Source organism: Saccostrea echinata, unplaced genomic scaffold, assembly GCF_033153115.1.
Source record: "Saccostrea echinata isolate AGI-Se365-2 ecotype Australia unplaced genomic scaffold, CSIRO_AGI_Sech_v1 ptg000054l, whole genome shotgun sequence".
Classification (NCBI taxonomy): domain Eukaryota; kingdom Metazoa; phylum Mollusca; class Bivalvia; order Ostreida; family Ostreidae; genus Saccostrea; species Saccostrea echinata.
The window spans coordinates 45,305,989-45,324,165 of record NW_026889803.1 but is presented as its reverse complement, the minus strand read 5'-3'; the positions used below and the strand labels follow the sequence as shown (position 1 = coordinate 45,324,165).

Below are 18,177 nucleotides of genomic sequence, written 5' to 3'. Positions count from 1 at the left end.
GATATCTATACTCTGCTGTTTTGATATTCATTCTCTGTTTTTTTTATATCCATACTCTGCTGTTTTGATATCGATGCTGTTTTGACACCCATACTCTGCTGTTTTGATATCCATACTCTGCTGTTTTGATATCCATACTCTGCTGTTTTGATATCTATACTCTGCTGTTTTGATAGTCATACTCTGCTGTTTTGATATCCACACTCTGCTGTTTCGATATCTATACTCTGCTGTTTGGATATCCATACTCTATTGTTTTGATATCCACACTTTTTTGTTTTGATACCCATACTCTGCCGTTTTGTTACTCATACTCTGCTGTTTTGATATCTATACTCTGCTGTTTTGATATCCATACTCTGCTGTTTTGATATCAATACCCTGCTGTTTTGATATCCATACTTTGCTTTATTACTCAAACTCTGCTGTTTTGATATCCATACTCTTCTGTTTTGATATCCATACTCTGCTGTTTTGATATCCATACTCTGCTGTTTTGATATCCATACTCTGCATGTTGTTTTAATATCCATACTCTGCTGTTTTGATATCCATACTCTGCATGTTGTTTTAATCTAGGGTAAGGTGATTTCCATTTTTAAGATTTTAAAAATTTTCCTTTTTGAGATTCAAAATTTATACGCAATACAGAACGGGACTTCGTTCTGAGATCCCTGTTTTAACATTTATCTGAGAAAATATAGGTCACTCATAGCATTCAAAGCAACAAGGAATCCCCAGAATTAGGGCTGGACAAAAATGCCTATTTTCCGGTACATTGCAGTACGATAATAAAAAAAAATATCGTATTGCAATGCGTTTTTGTAGTACCGATATACCGGCATAATGCTTGGACTCGGATTTCTATAACAAAAAATATAAAGTAGAAGTTGTCAGAAACGTTTTCAATCGTGCCACACAGCAAAGCAAAAGCTGTTGCAGTGAGCGTTTTTCAGTGGATAATTGTAATTAAATCAACAAGACATTTTTTCTTGGTCATTTATCATAGTTATGTGCATTCTGCATGTAAATGCATGTAAATGGAAGTTAATAAAAGAAGGAAATACCATTTTAATTTTCGTTGAAAATATTGCAACACATATCACAATACAGTTAGAAATACCGCAGTATATCACAATACGAAATATCTAGCCAATACCCAGACCTACCCTGAATGTTGGTAAATGGAGGATTTACAGTAACATCAGAATCTAATCAAATATTTTATGCGATATTCAAAACTTATTGGTATCAATTAAGTGTATATATCAGGGCTAGACAAATAGCATTGCCCGACGCCCGGGACAACCAATTTTGTTTGGCGGGCAAGTTATTTGATAAGTGGTACCTGCCCGCGGACAAGTGCTTCTCCAGTTAACAAAAAATCAAATGTTGTTTGTTTTATCGCTGTTGAAATGTAATGAATCACAGTAGAGCACCTGTTTTTCGCTGCTGTTCATCACTACATCGAATACTCGGTCGGAACTCCTCTAGAATTTACCCATTTATGTGTAGTTAAAATACACACAGGACGTAAAACATAGCAGCTATCGATTCCATGTCAAAAAAGTTGAAGAGGATTTTAGACCTTTTTAGGTATTGTTAAAAATAATGTAAAAATTCATGCCGTGAGTACAAACGTGTTATACTGATATTAAAATTGGAGCTGTTGACTGGCGATCACTGAAAGTCACAATCGACATGCAGTGGTGGTTTTCATAATCAAATACTTTATAATATTCAAAAAAATTTTTTTTTCTCTTTCAGTATTTTTGGGATGTTAAAGTAATACAGAGAAAAGTTTAAATTATGCGCACTGCACAAGCTAAGAAATCTCCCTGGAACAAGACTTACCCCTAAATTTTTCCGTGCAAAAAATTAAGCGATTTTATTTCTAGTTTCGTCTCCATGCAGTGTACGTATCAGTTGAGAAATAATTTAATGTTTAACGATAATGCTTTAATTTTATGTTAATTAAGAAAAAAGTGGGACAAGCATATTTTTTGGTAGGACAAGTAATTTTACGATGGTAACCTGTCCGAGGGCAAGTACTGAAAAATTCTATTTGTCTACCCCTGTATATGCTAGGTTAGTCATCGTAAGACCATTGTATAGTTTTACAGAACTTTAAGAAAGAAAAGACAAGTGTTTTAAGTGCATAAAAATTGAGTGTGTTTTTGAGAATAAATTAAAAATGTCATGGCCTTTAAAAAAATAAAACAGCTAGTGCAGCATAAGACTTCGTAATGGAACTTTTAGCGAGTTTTATAAAAGTTGTTATTTTTTCAACAAGGAATATATTTATTACGACATTTTATTATATGATCATTATTTATGACATTTAAAAAATATTGTGTCTATAGCGAACACAAATCTAGTGAATTCATGCTTACTGAAGTCCTGATATTTTTTCCCAAGTGATGCAAAATAATGTTATGGATATCACTGAGCAACTTCAGCTTGTGATTCTGTATAGCTGTGTTTCACTGTATATCCTATTGAATATGAAATTTCAGGTAAAGTATAAAAAGAATATATTTCTGAATAATCATCACTTGGCCTTCTCCAGAATAGGAGTGAAGTTTCCACTGATTGTATCGTTCTTTTTTCCGGAAAATTCATAAAACATAAAACATGTGTTCTTTTGTCGATAGGTTCAATCGCTTGTTCACACATTTATATAATTTAGATTTATAAATAGCGGTAAACGCTTTTTCCCCTTGGGAATACAGAGCTTAATACATAATACACACCCATCAGGCCCGTAGGAGCAATTTCAGCTTTGGGGGACAACCAAATATTATCAGTTGGGGGGGGGCACTACTGACAAGCAAAAAAAGGTCATCAGACGTTATTTTTGAGGGAACCCAAGAATAAATTAACTAGGTATATTTTCTATGGTATGTTATATCGGCAGAATTAGTGGGGGCACCCCCCCCCCTCCTGTGACTCCCCCTTTCCCATGCCCAGTTACAAAAAAAATGAATAGGAAAGCAGTATTTTATTTAATTTCTCGATTTTGCTGAGTATTTGACTTGTTTGACGTTTATATACTGTTCAGTCTTCGATCATTTTATACATGTATGCTAAGAAGAACAAGATGCAATACCTTAAACATTCTATGCCACGAGTATATTTGATACAGTCTCACCTCGACATAATGCCCCTTGGAATCTTTTTACACTCGCTGTACGTTGTCAAATCATGGCTATCGTACTTCTGTGCTGAGAACATTGAATCTGCATCTTAACAATTACACAGTTGTAAAACTCAAATAATTTTTCGATCATGTCATTAAATCGATATGTTCGATTAAGAACCCTCTATACACTGCACACTAAAGAGCTCTGATTCTTTGGTATTTTTATGGAGTTAGAGTAATATGCCCTCAGATCTAAAATTAAATAAATTGAAATATACAGTTTATTACTCAATCTGTAGTTAGTGCAAGCATTCTAAACATTTGAATAGTCCAAGATAATTAAACTGAACACTTTATTTCCATGTATTTTCCCCACTTTAGTAAACAACAGTGATTTCTGTTCGTCAATATTTCAATGTCTTTTTATAATTTCCTTGGGGGTAAATGCCATGTACCCATTGTTGAAAATAAAATACATAAGCTAATTATTTATACTTTTATGCAATATAACTTTCTCAATATCCAAATAATATTTTGATTCAGTGTATAGAAGGCCCTTACCAATGGACATTTCCTCGCAAAATATACGGACATTTAATATTATCTATAATCGACCATACCAGCTGGATGATTATGAGGGATTTAAACTATATATGGTTGTATATTTTACATGTAACTGCCAAACATAATAACGTTGATAAACATGTACACTTCCAATAATATCTGATGTCGCTGTGTAGAAGCCAATAGAAAAGTAATACATGTACAAAATTTGGTTACTAGTATATATACAGTGTACTTTATTTATAAAATCAGAGAGAGTGTAACTCTGTCACCTCGACTTTTAAATTCGATATATATATATATATATATATATATATATATATATATATATATATATATATATATGATTGAATAATTCCCATCTCTCTGATTGGCTGAGATCCAACAATGTTAGAAAAATACTACGTTATATTGAAGGTTGTGGCTCCCTTTAACATTTTATTAATTTATATAACACTTTAGTGTCACTGAAATACAATACAGCTAAAATCACAAATCACACTTCCAGGATTTCCATAGAAAACATGGGATGAATTGATTGATTGATTGTTGTTTTACGTCCCATTCGAGGATTTTTCACTCATATAGAGACGTCACCATATACCGGGGAAGGGCTTCAAATTTTGACCTTTACTCGGCACTCAGGGCCATTGAACAGTGAGGGATCTTTATCGTGCCAACGCCTGCCGTGACACGGGGCCTCGGTTTTTAAAGTCTCATCCGAAGGACCCGCAACCTTCACTTCAAAGTGCCGAGTGCATGGCGAAGGAACAGTTGCTACCAGTTGCTACCCATTTTTTATCGACTTAGGTCAGTCACGGCCGAGATTCGAACTCACGACCTACCGAACACGGAGCGAGCGCTTTACCGACTGAGCTACCGTGACGGTTGGGATGAATTGAAGCTTGATTGAAAGGTGAATGGCCCTGTATCTCTGCTCAGTGATATGCACAAATATTGATTTGTAATTTGTGGTAGGGCAGGACAAAAAAACGTTGCAAACGTGGTGAAATATTGAAAATAAAACATAATAATAATTTTGAAATTATTCTGTCATCATTTAGGCTCATTAACTTTTACATGTTTTTAAATTCTCATTGACAGGGGCATATTATTGTTTTATACAGAAAGATTTTTTTTAAAAAAAAAAAATCCAAAACACATATATCAATCAGCTCATTAAAATTGTATACGTCAGCCAACGTTTTGGTTGCAAAAAACTTTCCTTTGTTACCAGTACAGCAAGTAGTTGTGCTATACTGATTTCTATGTTTAGATTGTAATGTGATCTCAGGAATTTTTTCTGCTTGTCTTATAGCGAAATTTTACACATGTAACTAGGACTTTGAATAATGAATAAATATAATTTATGATGATATTTTGACGAGGGACTAAAGGCTACACCAGTAAAGCGGTATTTGTTGAACATTAGTTGATACATCGAAAGCCTGGAATGGTATGTAGCACGGGTCTTCTCAACCTACTCCTTCGATTGGTACGAATGACAAGCCTAGAGAGATATCTCTTTCATTTAGAGAGATATCTTTTTAACTTGGAGAGACATCTCACAAAGTAAAAGAGGTATCTCTCTAAGTGAAAAATATATCTCTCTAACTGAAAGAGTTGTCTATATAACGTTAAAAGATATCTCTCAAAGAGAAAGAGTTATATCTCTTAGTGAAAAAGATGACTTTCTCTAAGTGAAATTAAGAGATATCTCGCTAAGTAAAAGAGATATCTAAGTAAAAGAGATATCTCTTTATTATAGAGATATCTCTCTAGGTAAAGGAGATATCTCTCTAAGTAAAATAAGAGATATCTCTGTAATTTAAAGATATCTTATTTTTCGAATAAATAATCTCTTTGATTTTTGTAAGTTTCTATTATGACAAGCCATTCTTACTACGTGTTTTTTAAAGATTTTTTTTTTTGGCTTTTTTTGCTCGTTTTGCTTTAGAGATATCTCTTTAAATAAGAGAGATTTCTCTTTTTGCTTAAGGGATAACTCTTTAAATTAGAGAGATACCACTCTGAGTGAGAGAAATATCTCTTTTTAAATGAATGATATCTCTATAAGCTAAAAAAAGGAGTTCCATAAATATCTTTTTAACTTTTGAGATTTTTTTCTAAATAGAATAGAAATCTCTCTCAATAAACGAGATACCTCTTGAAAGAGATACCTCTCAAAGAGAGATATCTCTTTCAGTCTTAGAGAGATATCTCTTTCTCTCTTAAAGAGATATTTTTTCTTTCTTAAAGTCGCCCGCGTGGCGCAGTGGTTAGAGCGTCTGCTCTAGAGTCGCGGCGTAAGGAGTTGATCCTTACGTCACGGGTTCGAGTCCCACTGTGGGACGTGGAGACCCATCCTTTGAATGAGACCGTATAAACCGAGGTCCCGTGTCGCAGTAGGTGTTGGCACGAAAAAGATCCCTCACTGCTCAATGGCCGTAAGTGCCGAGTATAGGACAAAATTTGCAGCTCTCCACCGGCGGGTGTTGGTGTCTCCATATGAGTGAAAAATTCTCGAGAGGGACGTTAAACAACATTCAAACAAACAAACAAATCTTTCTTAAAGAGATATCTCTCAAAATCGAGAGATATTTCTTCTGAGATATCTCTATTTCTCAGGAGATTTTTCTTTATAAAAAGAGATATTTCCGTAATGTGGAGATATATTTTTTCCGAATGCATTTAGGTATGTAAATCGACTAGCCATACTCTGCTGCTTATTCATAAGCTCCAGTCGGGTCTGTTACAACGCACTTTGAAAAATTACGCACTTTGAAAAAAATTTTCAAAGTGCGTTAATTTTCGGACCACGTTAACGCACTTTGAAAAAAAAAATATTTCTTTTCAAAGTGCGTTAATATCGACCATATTAACGCACTTTGAAAAAAAAAAGTTCACGGCTTGGTCAATTTTCTTGCAAATTTTAGATATGATAAATAATTATTTGAACCTGGTTGGATGACTTTTTAATGATGACGTCAGGATCTGAGATATAGACGTTTTAAAAATTTTTAGGAGTTATCTTGTTTCCAAAGTTCTCGTGACTGTTTTAAAAGGGAAATGGGTCATTTACAAATAATGGAAGAATGATTGTTAAATAGCACAGTTTCGTTTCCTGTTTTTCTTTTCTTTTTTAAATTTTATCCAGAATAAGTTCGGTAGACATAGATGTCGATAAGTGACTTAAAGCATCGCATTTTTCTTAGTGAAAAGGGAGCAATTATGATTTTTCCATTCCATGAAAATTCTCTCTCTCTCTCTCTCATCTATCTTTCTATCATATTCATCTATCTATCTATTGTGAACATATATGAAACATTGGTTGACTCATTTGTTTGATTAGTAAGAAAATAAACCTTAGCCACATTACTCACTCCACTGAAATTTTACCTCGTTCACTAATAACTAAGGCTTTTTCTCAAAAAAGTTATGCAGTCAGATTACTTCTAAATCTGTAATTTTATATCATAAAAACGCTAGACAAGTTAAATAGTATGTTTTAATAACCACGTAAATGCCTTTTTCTGAGGAATCATTGTGGAAACATTTTGAATAAAGGTTATGCAGCTCTCTTCTTTCATATAATAGGGTACGTAATTTTTTTTTTTTTTCAGGAATACTCATCTCAACTTTTTTATCTATTTAAATTAACTCAAATTTATTCACAGAATTTATTGAGAGAAATAATATCAATTTCATACCAGTTATGTAAATACATGTACATCTTTTTGTGTAGGAAAGATAGAGAATTGGGCTGAGGGACTTTCTACCTGTCTTCTCGTTCTCGATGAGGGTAGATCAATTCATCAGTTCTTCGGAAGAAATATAACAAATTATTGCTGTCTATTACTAAAATCTAAGTCCAGAATTTTTGTTTTATACGTATTTTTTCAAAGTGCGTTAAGTGTCTCCATGGTAAAAAATGTTAATGTACACTCTTAACACACTTTGAAAAAAATTTCAAAGTGCGTTGATTTTGTCCCAAATTTAACGCACTTTGAAAAAATTTTTCAAAGTGCGTTGATTTTGTCCCAATTTTAACGCACTTTGAAAAATTTTTTCAAAGTGCGTAATTTTTTCAAAGTGCTGCGGGTCATACTGTAGCTTTTTGCCATCATTATACGGAAACACAGTAAGTTGACGTTGTGCTTCCATATGACTCGACTGTGTTATAAAATAATTCCTGCTTCCAACAGCGACATGACAAAAAGTGACAAAAGAACATCTCATTGAGGTAAATCTGATTACAAGTAGCAATCTTAGGGTACTAACTACCTACTGATCTGTTAGAAATTGATAAATTTTAATTTCTGTTCACCTGAGCAAATTTTATATCCTCAACCAAAAACACTTTAATCTTTCTATAATCTTTGCAACCCAAATAGATAAGGTTTAATCAATAAAAGATGGAAGATACTTGAGCTCCAATGAACATATACCTTCTTGCATACATAAACATATTCTGTAAACAGCCGAGTTTTATCAGTAAAAAGAAAGTATGAAACTGAAAGTTTAAAAAAGCTCCAGAGTACCCCTTTTTCCTGATGGATGGGGGACACACCCAAAGGTGTTCCGATCGATGGAACTCCGGAGATAAGAATTCAGTTCGCGATAACTACTGATATTAGAATCAGGCATATGGCGCCAAAACTGGCCTGACTATATGCGAGATCAGTATCTATCCTGGTATCGGTGATACAGAAATATTCCCCACTATCTCGTCCTTATCACCGCTTGGCCGGTCTGTATCAGACTTCGACAAGGACTAGGCAATATATCAATACGCTATAAAACTTATCTAAAAAGGACAAGTGATCACAAACTTCCACGGCAGATAAGTAAATATGACAGCGATAAGGCTATCTTAAAATTGAATACTCCGTCTTCTGGCGATAAGATGGACTTTCTAATGATATCACGGGAAACAGAGTTGCGGACTCCATAAAGGGTGCGTTCAGTATCTACAGACTGTCACTGCACAACGCCAGGTAAAACCTTAGATTACTTATATTCAATTTCTTTCTTTGACCAATATCTTTGATATTGTTTTATGAAAATACATTAAAATTTGCTTTCATTGATTGCGACATTCGTATTTTAGGTGGAGGGAAATCGCTACATTCTTAAAAATCGAGTAACTCTGTAAGTCCTTTTATTATTTCTATAACCAAAAGAACTATAATAGAGTATTATGAGATAAGGTAAAGCTTTTCACCTCTGTGTCAGATTCTATCTATTAATTTCACATATACTTTTCTTACACTTCAATTTTTTTATTTGTGGATCTCATGCGTCAGTGTCCAAACAAGGCTCTGCATACTTTTTAAGGCCGCCATTTATCTGCCAAATAACATAAAGTGCTGAATAGTTTGTCCTCGCATCTAGTTAATTCAAATTGTTTAGATAACCGACAAAATCAATGTTAATCTGTGGTTTATAATGGGTTTTAACTTTTGTCATTATAATTAATGTCTACGCATTGCCGACCTTGATAAACCGCTCTATCGATGTGCATTTCGTATGTTCTGTTTTGATATTAGGACTGAGAAGAAAAGATCTGTTCGCAACTTATCACCTTATTATAACGGAAAGAACATCTTGCTTGACCATCGTTCAATCGATGATTATCCGACGGCTGAAGAATGAAATTCCAACAATGTTATCGCGTTAATCATCGGTATCGTCGGTTTGTGCCTCAGTGGTCATATGCATCAGCATTGATAGACAATTCTTCCCTCCGAATTAATCTGATATCATACGTTTTTATCTGGTGTAAATGCATTAATGACTTTAATGAATGATATGGTGACGTGTCACACCTATCTATATCGGCTTTTATATAAGATAGACTTAGATTGGCAATAAACTGCAGGATCCAAGTTAATATTAAAGAATAACATTCCGATTTTTCTTTACGATTGCATCTACTGCCCGTGAAGGTATGTCTTTCTTTCTCTAGTATTCAACTTTATCCTCTTTATATATATGTACATTTCTAGAAAGTAAGATTAAACTTAAATCAATTTAATCATTTTGAAAGTAATCTTATCAAACTATATCTTGTTTCCATGGTTAGATATTTAGTTGTAGATTTCCTTTAGCGATGGTAGAATTTTTTCCTTCCTTGCTCATTTTTTAAAATTATCCCTGGGAAAAATTGAGCTGGAAATCATACTTGTGTGTTTTACTAACTTTTTTTAACATTTCATTTTCGTTATAAATGGAATAAACCGAGACCATTTATATATTTTAAACAGATATTACAAATTTTATAATTCTTTGATTATCTTTGACATTTCGGGGTAATCTAGATTCATCTACAATCTTTTCTTTTAATTTTAATCTATCAGTCTGCGACAGTAGAACATATCATCTTATGAATTGAATGAACTAAGGTTTGTGTCACCCCCATCTAATCTTAGAAGAGAAACCATTTCTGAGCCCCCTCTCTTGGTTCTTGATAACGGTCCAACAAGATTGTCACCTTGTCGGGATTATCTGGGGAAGAAACAAAACACACAATCTGAAGTAGAGATAGTTCCACCTGAACGGGAGTTTATCTCGCCGTAACAGACTGTTAATAAAATGCACCCATATAAGTTAAAATTATCGTCCACAACTAAATCAAATTTCGTGTTTTATCAAAAAGGGAGATTGCTTTTTTATTCAAATTTCACATTAGGTTTATTACAGTAATTTCAGTGGGTCAAACGTTATCTTAAATACTTTTATAATGACTTAGCAGTACAACTTAATTACACACATCATAATGGTTATTAAACATATACATTGTAAGTCAAATAATGTATTCTTCAATCACGGAAGCTTTTCAAAAGTTGTCTTTCATTGTGGGTCCCTCCCAGTCTGGTGTCCCTCCACAACTTAGACCACATCCCCCACCCCCATCCCTACCACATAGGGACTGTTTACAAGATTCTGAAAATTCTAAAATAACCAATATTACACAAGAGACATTGACAGGGCATCCCAACCCACTAAGTACAAACTATTACATGTATTATATGAACTGGTAGATAATTTTTAATGCCCTTTGGATTATTTGGTCTTTAACTTGTTTTTGTTTTATTTATCATTTATTTTTTATATTTCAGTGTAGAAAATACTTGGCATAAAAATTTCCTACCTAGATAGCTGCAGAACTGTAGCTCTCTGGGAAAGAAAATTTCTGACTAGGCCCCAGGATCAGTCTAAGACTTAGGGGAAAAATTCTGTAATTCATAAAATGAATATTTATTGGAAATTGACACTTGAAAATTAAAATTGACATCTTGAAAGGAAAGCAATTTTAATAGCATCTCAATTTTTATGTTTGTTTTTTTTTTTAATAAAACTTTAAATCAATGTACACATTCTGACTCAAGTCTAACACTGCATCATGATATTTTTGCGAGTCCGAATTTCCTTTTCCAGAGAGCTACAGTTCTACTTTGATAAAGTATATCTTTTTAATATGAGTCAGCATGATAAAGACATTTCTGGAAATTAAAACATGGAGCGAAGTTCCATCAAAAGTATTATTTCTTAACAAACAATTCCTATATTTCTTCGAAATATCTTGAAGTCCATTTGTTCGAGGGTCAGAAAAGAAAATTTGGTGCAATTTCAACCATTGATAATATCTTTGCATTTGACAATCAATTTATCCGAATTTTCCTTTACGCAATTCCCATGATTTGAGATATTATGAAGAAAAGGGAATTAATTTATTCAAACTGTACTTTAGTTAGGTCGACAGCTCTATTCATATATGAAGTAAAAACAATGAAGGAACAGGGTATGAACTGGATTAAAAACGGGTTTCAAAATTCTATTGCACCGCCCATATTTGTAGTTGTAATAAATCACAATATGTGCTGTAATATTAGATTGCATGACGCATACACATCATTGATGATAGTCTTGATGACTTGTACCTGTATATATATTACCAGAATTTTTTATCATTTTTTTTTTAATATTTTCGAATGAATATGCACATTTTCTTTTCCGTTTTTCCTAACTTGACTATTCTGCCACAGAGTTCCTAGCAGTACAGAGATTTTTTCTAAGCATGCATCTAGACATCAAGAATGGGCACATTGCAGATCAAATCAATTGGTTTAATCTTCTTTTATGACCTTGGGGGTTTAAATACACTACATTTTTAAATTTACATTTTAAAGTTAATTATAATATAAAAATCCCAAATCCCCTCAACAAAAAGAAGAGAAAAAAAAAGATAAACCCACTTATCATCAAAAAACCCAATCAAAAACAAACAAACAAACAAACAAAAAACAACGAAAGGGAAAAATATCGAAGTTAATGGAATATTTGGTATACTTTGTTTTTAATCTTGTAATAACCCAGAATAATTATTCGATTATATTTTTTTCCGTCACCCGTCTCTCTCCTTCTCTCTCTCCTCCCCCCCCTCTCTATCTTGTGTTACAATAGAAATAATTTTAGTTTCAATAAGTATCATTTAAACTAACGGATTTCCACTTGGTTATCAAGAGAAATTTGAACAATTATTTTCTGATTTTATCAAAACAAATCAAAAAATATCTATATGTTCCGCTCATCCGCTAAAATTCAAACAAAAAGGTGGGTGGGTGTGGGGAACACATGTCGTACTCAAAACCTTCAACGATCAGCATGATTCATAAACTGAATAATAAATTTATCAATAAATAAAATATTGTTGTAAATGAAAGATTTTACTAATATTTGTCCAACTAATGTCTTTATTGAGCAAACATTTCATCTCTTTAAGGTAGAAAAAAAAATCTGGAATTATAATATTTCATGAACTCAGTCTTGATGATTTTTTTCTATAAATTTCGTAAACGTTCTCCGAGAAGTTGTTTCATTTTCGCTAAAATCTTAAACGATAATATTGTGAACGGCGTCATCTTAAGGATTGTATATATATATGCTTTTTAGCGTTTTTCCACCACAAATCTTTAAAATTTAACCAAACTTTATCGGAATACACTAGAAATATGCGTCTAATGTGTGTGTGTGGGGGGGGGGGGGGTATTTATGGGTAAAAACGTCAATTCCAAACTTGTCAACTACCTTTCTTATAACTAAAAAGTCATGATAATATCAAATCCATCGCCTATTTGATATTTGATAAAAAGATACAAGAAACATAGAATAAATACATGGTTTGTTAGTCTGTCTGTCTGTGCTTTCTGAGTACTGACTATTCCCCGTACCATATTTTACCGACACACGCGGTCGCGCATGTGTCATAATAGCTTATCTTATCGCCAGCCCGTTATCTCGTCTGTTCACCATCATGTATATATCTAAGCAACAATGGCTTTTGCAATCTTCTGCCTGTTTGTTTTAAGAAAGAGACACATATCGTGTCCTTATTTGAGAAAGATTTGAGATTTTTATCTATATTTGTGTGTTAGATAAATGATCTAAATTTAAAGATGTTTGATGGTAAACAAAATATGTTAAAACCGCAATGCAATTTGTACTGCTTACTGATAAGGATCAGGAAACTCCAAAAATCAACTCAAGGAAATTTTTAGTTCTAGCGGTGCCACCTAAGCACCAATTTTGAAAGTGAAAGATATTTTTATTGTTTATCTTATGTCAAGTTTGAATATCCATATGGTAAAAAAAAAATGGAGGGATCATGTCGGTCTGGTATTGAAATCAAAAGTATACATTTTAATATATTTTTTTCCTCGCACTCATCGATTGGTTGATCGATGTCTTATCCCCATGATTCCTTGCCACTCAGACCACTGCAATTATTCTCCGCGGGATGATGACCAGAAAAAAAGAGTTTAAACATCTCACAGATTAAATCAAACTTAAACTTGTCAAAATTTCTTATTCTTTAAATGCGTGTCTACGAGAAAACCATGCAAAATCCGAATTTTATTATGAAAGGCATTGTGATCATTTTGACTGATTTTATTGTTTCTGATTAGCATCATGTGTCCTCTAATAAATCACGGTATCAAAACTGTCAGGTACCTTTGGAGATCCCTATTATAGCCCTATATTCTATTTTTAGCACATTTTATGAAAATATTTTGAAAAACACCCATAGATTAAGAGAAAAAAAATTGCAGGAAAAAATGCACTTTTATTCATATGTTACATATTAAATAAATTTAAAGGAAGTGCTCTAACTAGAAATATTTTATTTAATTCCTTCTATCAACACTGATTCTGTAAAAGTGGGTCTAAAATTAGATTAAATCAATGTGTTTAAAATACCACTATCTTTAGAATGCTGTAAAAACCCAAGAAACGCTTAAAACATTATAAATATCAGTTTAATTGCAAAAATCCTTCAAAATCAATATATAGTTAAAAGGAATTTGGTTGCAAATGGCATTATGCTAATTTAAAAATAGATTGAAGTTGGCTGAAACTATTAGAAAAATTATCTCCCTTAGTGGAACTCTCCTTATTTAAAGGAATTAAAAGTGTGATGTCTTAATGGCAGACGAAAAGATGAAGTGTTGATTTAAGGACAATATTATGATAAAAGAGCTCTAGCTTTGTTGAAAGATTGTAAAATAGATTCAGCTGAATATACAAGGTATTTTAAATGTAGCACAGAAGACATTTCTGTCCCTGAAACGCTTCTTATCGTTAACCATCTTGAACCATGCAGCTGTTATGGGACTTGGACAGTCTAATTTCTGTAAACATACCTACATGTACATGCATGTGTCAAACACAGAAATATACTTGGTCTGCACTGGAAAAGGAAAAAAAGAACATGTTGTCACCCATACCTGATAGGGGAGACGCTATTATGCAAACCCGTTAACCGAGAGGGTCAAGCTGAATGAGGTTTTGCCTGTTGGAACTGGTAAGAACATTATGCAGTTTAAAAACTTAAGGAATTTTGCTAAACCATTGAAATTAACTTAATTTCTGACCTTAAAGTTTTCAGAGAGACACTGTACATGATATTTGGGTTGTCAATAAGAAATGAAACAGATTTTTAAAAAAAAAAAGCATGTTGGGGGTTCCTCCCCTTAGTGAGGGTTGAGAGGGCAATACCAGAGTAATTGGGGAATTATGTCATTATAGGTGAAGAAATTCCCCAGTCCCACAGGTCTTAAGGACAACCCTATACATGTAAATATAATATCACAAAGTGATATCATAATTGGAAATATTTACTGACTTTGTCTTTATAGTTTGTGAAAACCTATTGATATCAAGTTTATACAACTTACATGTCCAATCTATGATGATTTATATCTATCAACTAATTTGATTCCTAATTGTTACAGGTATATGGAAAAGATGTATAGAAACACACATTAAAAAATCAGTATGGAAGTAAAGCTGAAGGAAGAGCTTAAAGGTACATATACATATACTGTGTGTTTATAATTATATGTAAAAGTTTTATCAAATTATTTCTAAAATTTACTCAGTAGCTTATACATCAAGTTTCACTTATGAAGCAAAATTACCTGCTTTTATTATGTTATAGCTGAAATACATGTAAAAAGTGAAAACTCTTGAGCAGCAGTCCACTTGTTAATTCTTGTTCTCATTCGAGTATATTTAGTACTCACATATATTAAGGATTCTACAGTAAATGTTGATGAATGGATTTTACACTCAATAGTTTCATAATATTGATAGATTTCACATGTAAATGATCCAATCCTGTTTGGAAATAAAATTTCAATTGCATATTATTTTGAATTAGTTCTAAAAATAAAATCTCAAGTGTGATTTCTGTTTCATTTTATGTGTACATAACTGGTTATAAGTATTCATGTAACTATGAGGATTATTAAGTATTGTATAGTTAATATTAAAATTAATGTTTATTCTTTAGCAGAAATGTGTTCCTATTGACAAGGCAACAATTGAATCAAACCAAACAGGTGATCACTTACTGTAATATAATATAATATTTTTAAGGTACTACATAATAATAAAGATAATGTCAATGTTTAATATCTCAAAAAATAAAATTAACAAATATGTTTCATTTCCACACTGAAAAATATAACTAAGTGGACATTGTTATCATGCAGTTCAATGACATGAACCAGAGTTTGTACATGTGGTTAACATTTTATAATGTATACATACAAGTTACTATAATCATGATAATATACATGTAACTGCTCATCACATTATCGATAAGTAAAATAACAAAGAACAATTTACGTCAAGATAGGTGCAAATGGTGAAGATGCCTGAATATGTGACTGATAAACTGAAAAGTCCAGTCCATATAGTTCAAGTTTTGAGCTTTAAAATTATTTAATTATGATTCATTCAAATTGTTTCAGCATTAGCATTTTTAGCATTAACTGTAATGTATAAGGGTATATATACTTCATGGCTTTTTCAATTATTTTACAGAGCAAAGAGTGGAGGAAAATGGAGGAAGTCATGGACATAACAGAAAACATATGACCTAATACCTGCAGGTAACAGCCGCCAACCCCCCAACCCCCCAATAAATGTTTATTGGTCTGTCCATTGGTCATTCTGTCTGTACATGTATGTACTATAACACTTTAATTTGGGAACAATATCTCTTAAAGCCTTTGAGCATTTGCAATATCATTTCATATCACAACTCCTTACAGCCTAGAGAAGACCCCTATTGATTTGAGGTCAAAAGGTCAAGGTTGGAAATTCCTACAATACAAAAAAAATTCAAATAATAACTTTAGTTTCCCTTGAGCTTTTTCTGTTAAATTTTATATCATAATTCCCAATGACTTAAAGAAATCCCCTTTGATTTCAAAGTTAAGGACATACGCAACGTAGTTTGAACTTTATTGTCTTTTTCCCTGGAGTTGAAGAGTTCCAATACTTAAAGGAACTGTGTGCTACATTTTAATGTCTATGTATGCCATTGTACACTTCTTCTAAAACAAGTTTGGATAAACAAAACATCTTGAATATATGTTTAGTAATTTTTGTATATTTTTCTTTGAATTACACAAGAATTTTCATCAATTGATATCTTTTCAAAACCCCTGGTAATGCTTGTTGATTTTTTGTCTACGAACATCTGATGGCACTATAATCTTAAATTAAGAATATCTTGAAAAATTATCAGTAGGTAAGGTACGTTGCGTATGTCCTTAAAAGGTTTAGTTGAAAAATTCATATCTTGCAATAAATAATGTCCTGGTGATAACTTTGGTTCTCTTTGAGGTCTTGAATTTATTTCTTTAATAAAAAAAGACACCAATTGACTTTAAGGCCAAAAGCTGAAAGGTTAAGGTTGACCTTTTTCTTTTTCCATCTGCATGTTTTTTTTGTCCAGTTCTTCCATCCTCATTTTTTTCCATAAGTGGGGGCCACAATTCTCTGAATTAGCTTGTTTTATATTTGGATCATTTGCAGGTTTGCATTAAACTCAATTAGCCATTTAAGGCATTTGGATATCTTACAAAATAGGAAATAAAGGTGATTCAGGCTAGCATTGCCAAGGTCCCTTTGTTGTAAAATTGAAATTATTCCCTAATTCCCAATGTCATTTAGAACATCAAAATACATGCTCTTTTGCTTTTGGGTATAAATGAAAATTTACTGTACTAAAATGTCTTCTTTGATTATCATAATTATTGCAATATCAATTATGAACTTTAATTCAAACATCAATTTGTCATTGCTTTTACAGATTTTGAATTCATATCATCAGTGCATCTAAATTGGTCAAAAGATGAAAGATCTCAGCATAAATTGTTCAATCATGCAAAGCATATCCTGTCAAATGGAGATTACCCTCCCTTAAAGTGTCAAGTATCTCAGAAATTGGACTATTTGCAATACTGTTCAGGAATATTTTACATATGTCAGTACATTTAGCAATAGGGCCTGTTGCACCATGCCAAGGTACAGAAGTGATGCTTCAAGCTGTCGACGGCATTCCAAAAGAAAAGGATGAAACTTTAGTTTAGCTCACCTGAGCCGAAGGCTCAAGTGAGCTTTTTATGATCGAAATATGTCCATTGTCTGTCGTCGTGGTTGTAAACTTTTCACATTTTCATCTTCTTCTCAAGAACCACTGTGCCAATTTCAACCAAACTTGCCACAAAGTATCCTTGGGTAAAGGGAATTCAAGTTTGTTCAAATGAAGGGCCACACCTTCTTCCAAGGGGAGATAATCATGAATTTGTGAAAAATTGATGGCATCACCTAAAAACTTGTCAAGAACCACTGTGCTTGAAAATATGAAACTTATATGGAAGCATCCTCAGGTAGTGTAGATCCAAGTTTGTTTAAATCATGACTTCCGGGGGTAGGGTGGGGCCACAATGAGTGATCAAAGTTTTACTTAGGAATACATAGGAAAAAGCCTTTAAAAATCTTCTTCTCAGAAACAGCAAAGCCATGATTGATCATATTTAAAAGGAAGCATCCTCAAGTAGTGTAGGTTCAAATTTGTTCCAATCATGACCCCTGGGAGTAGGGTGGGGCCAGAA

The 18,177-nt window shown here is 32.8% G+C and overlaps 1 long non-coding RNA gene across 1 annotated transcript; it reads left to right on the top strand.

Moving 5' to 3' along the window:
• Nucleotides 1-15,035: 15,035 nt before the first annotated feature.
• LOC133205705 (uncharacterized) lies at nt 15,036-16,140 on the top strand. Its single transcript, XR_009723644.1, has 3 exons — nt 15,036-15,074; nt 15,561-15,609; nt 16,097-16,140. It is a non-coding gene; the product is annotated as an uncharacterized LOC133205705 (long non-coding RNA).
• The last annotated feature ends 2,037 nt before the right edge of the window (nt 16,141-18,177 follow it).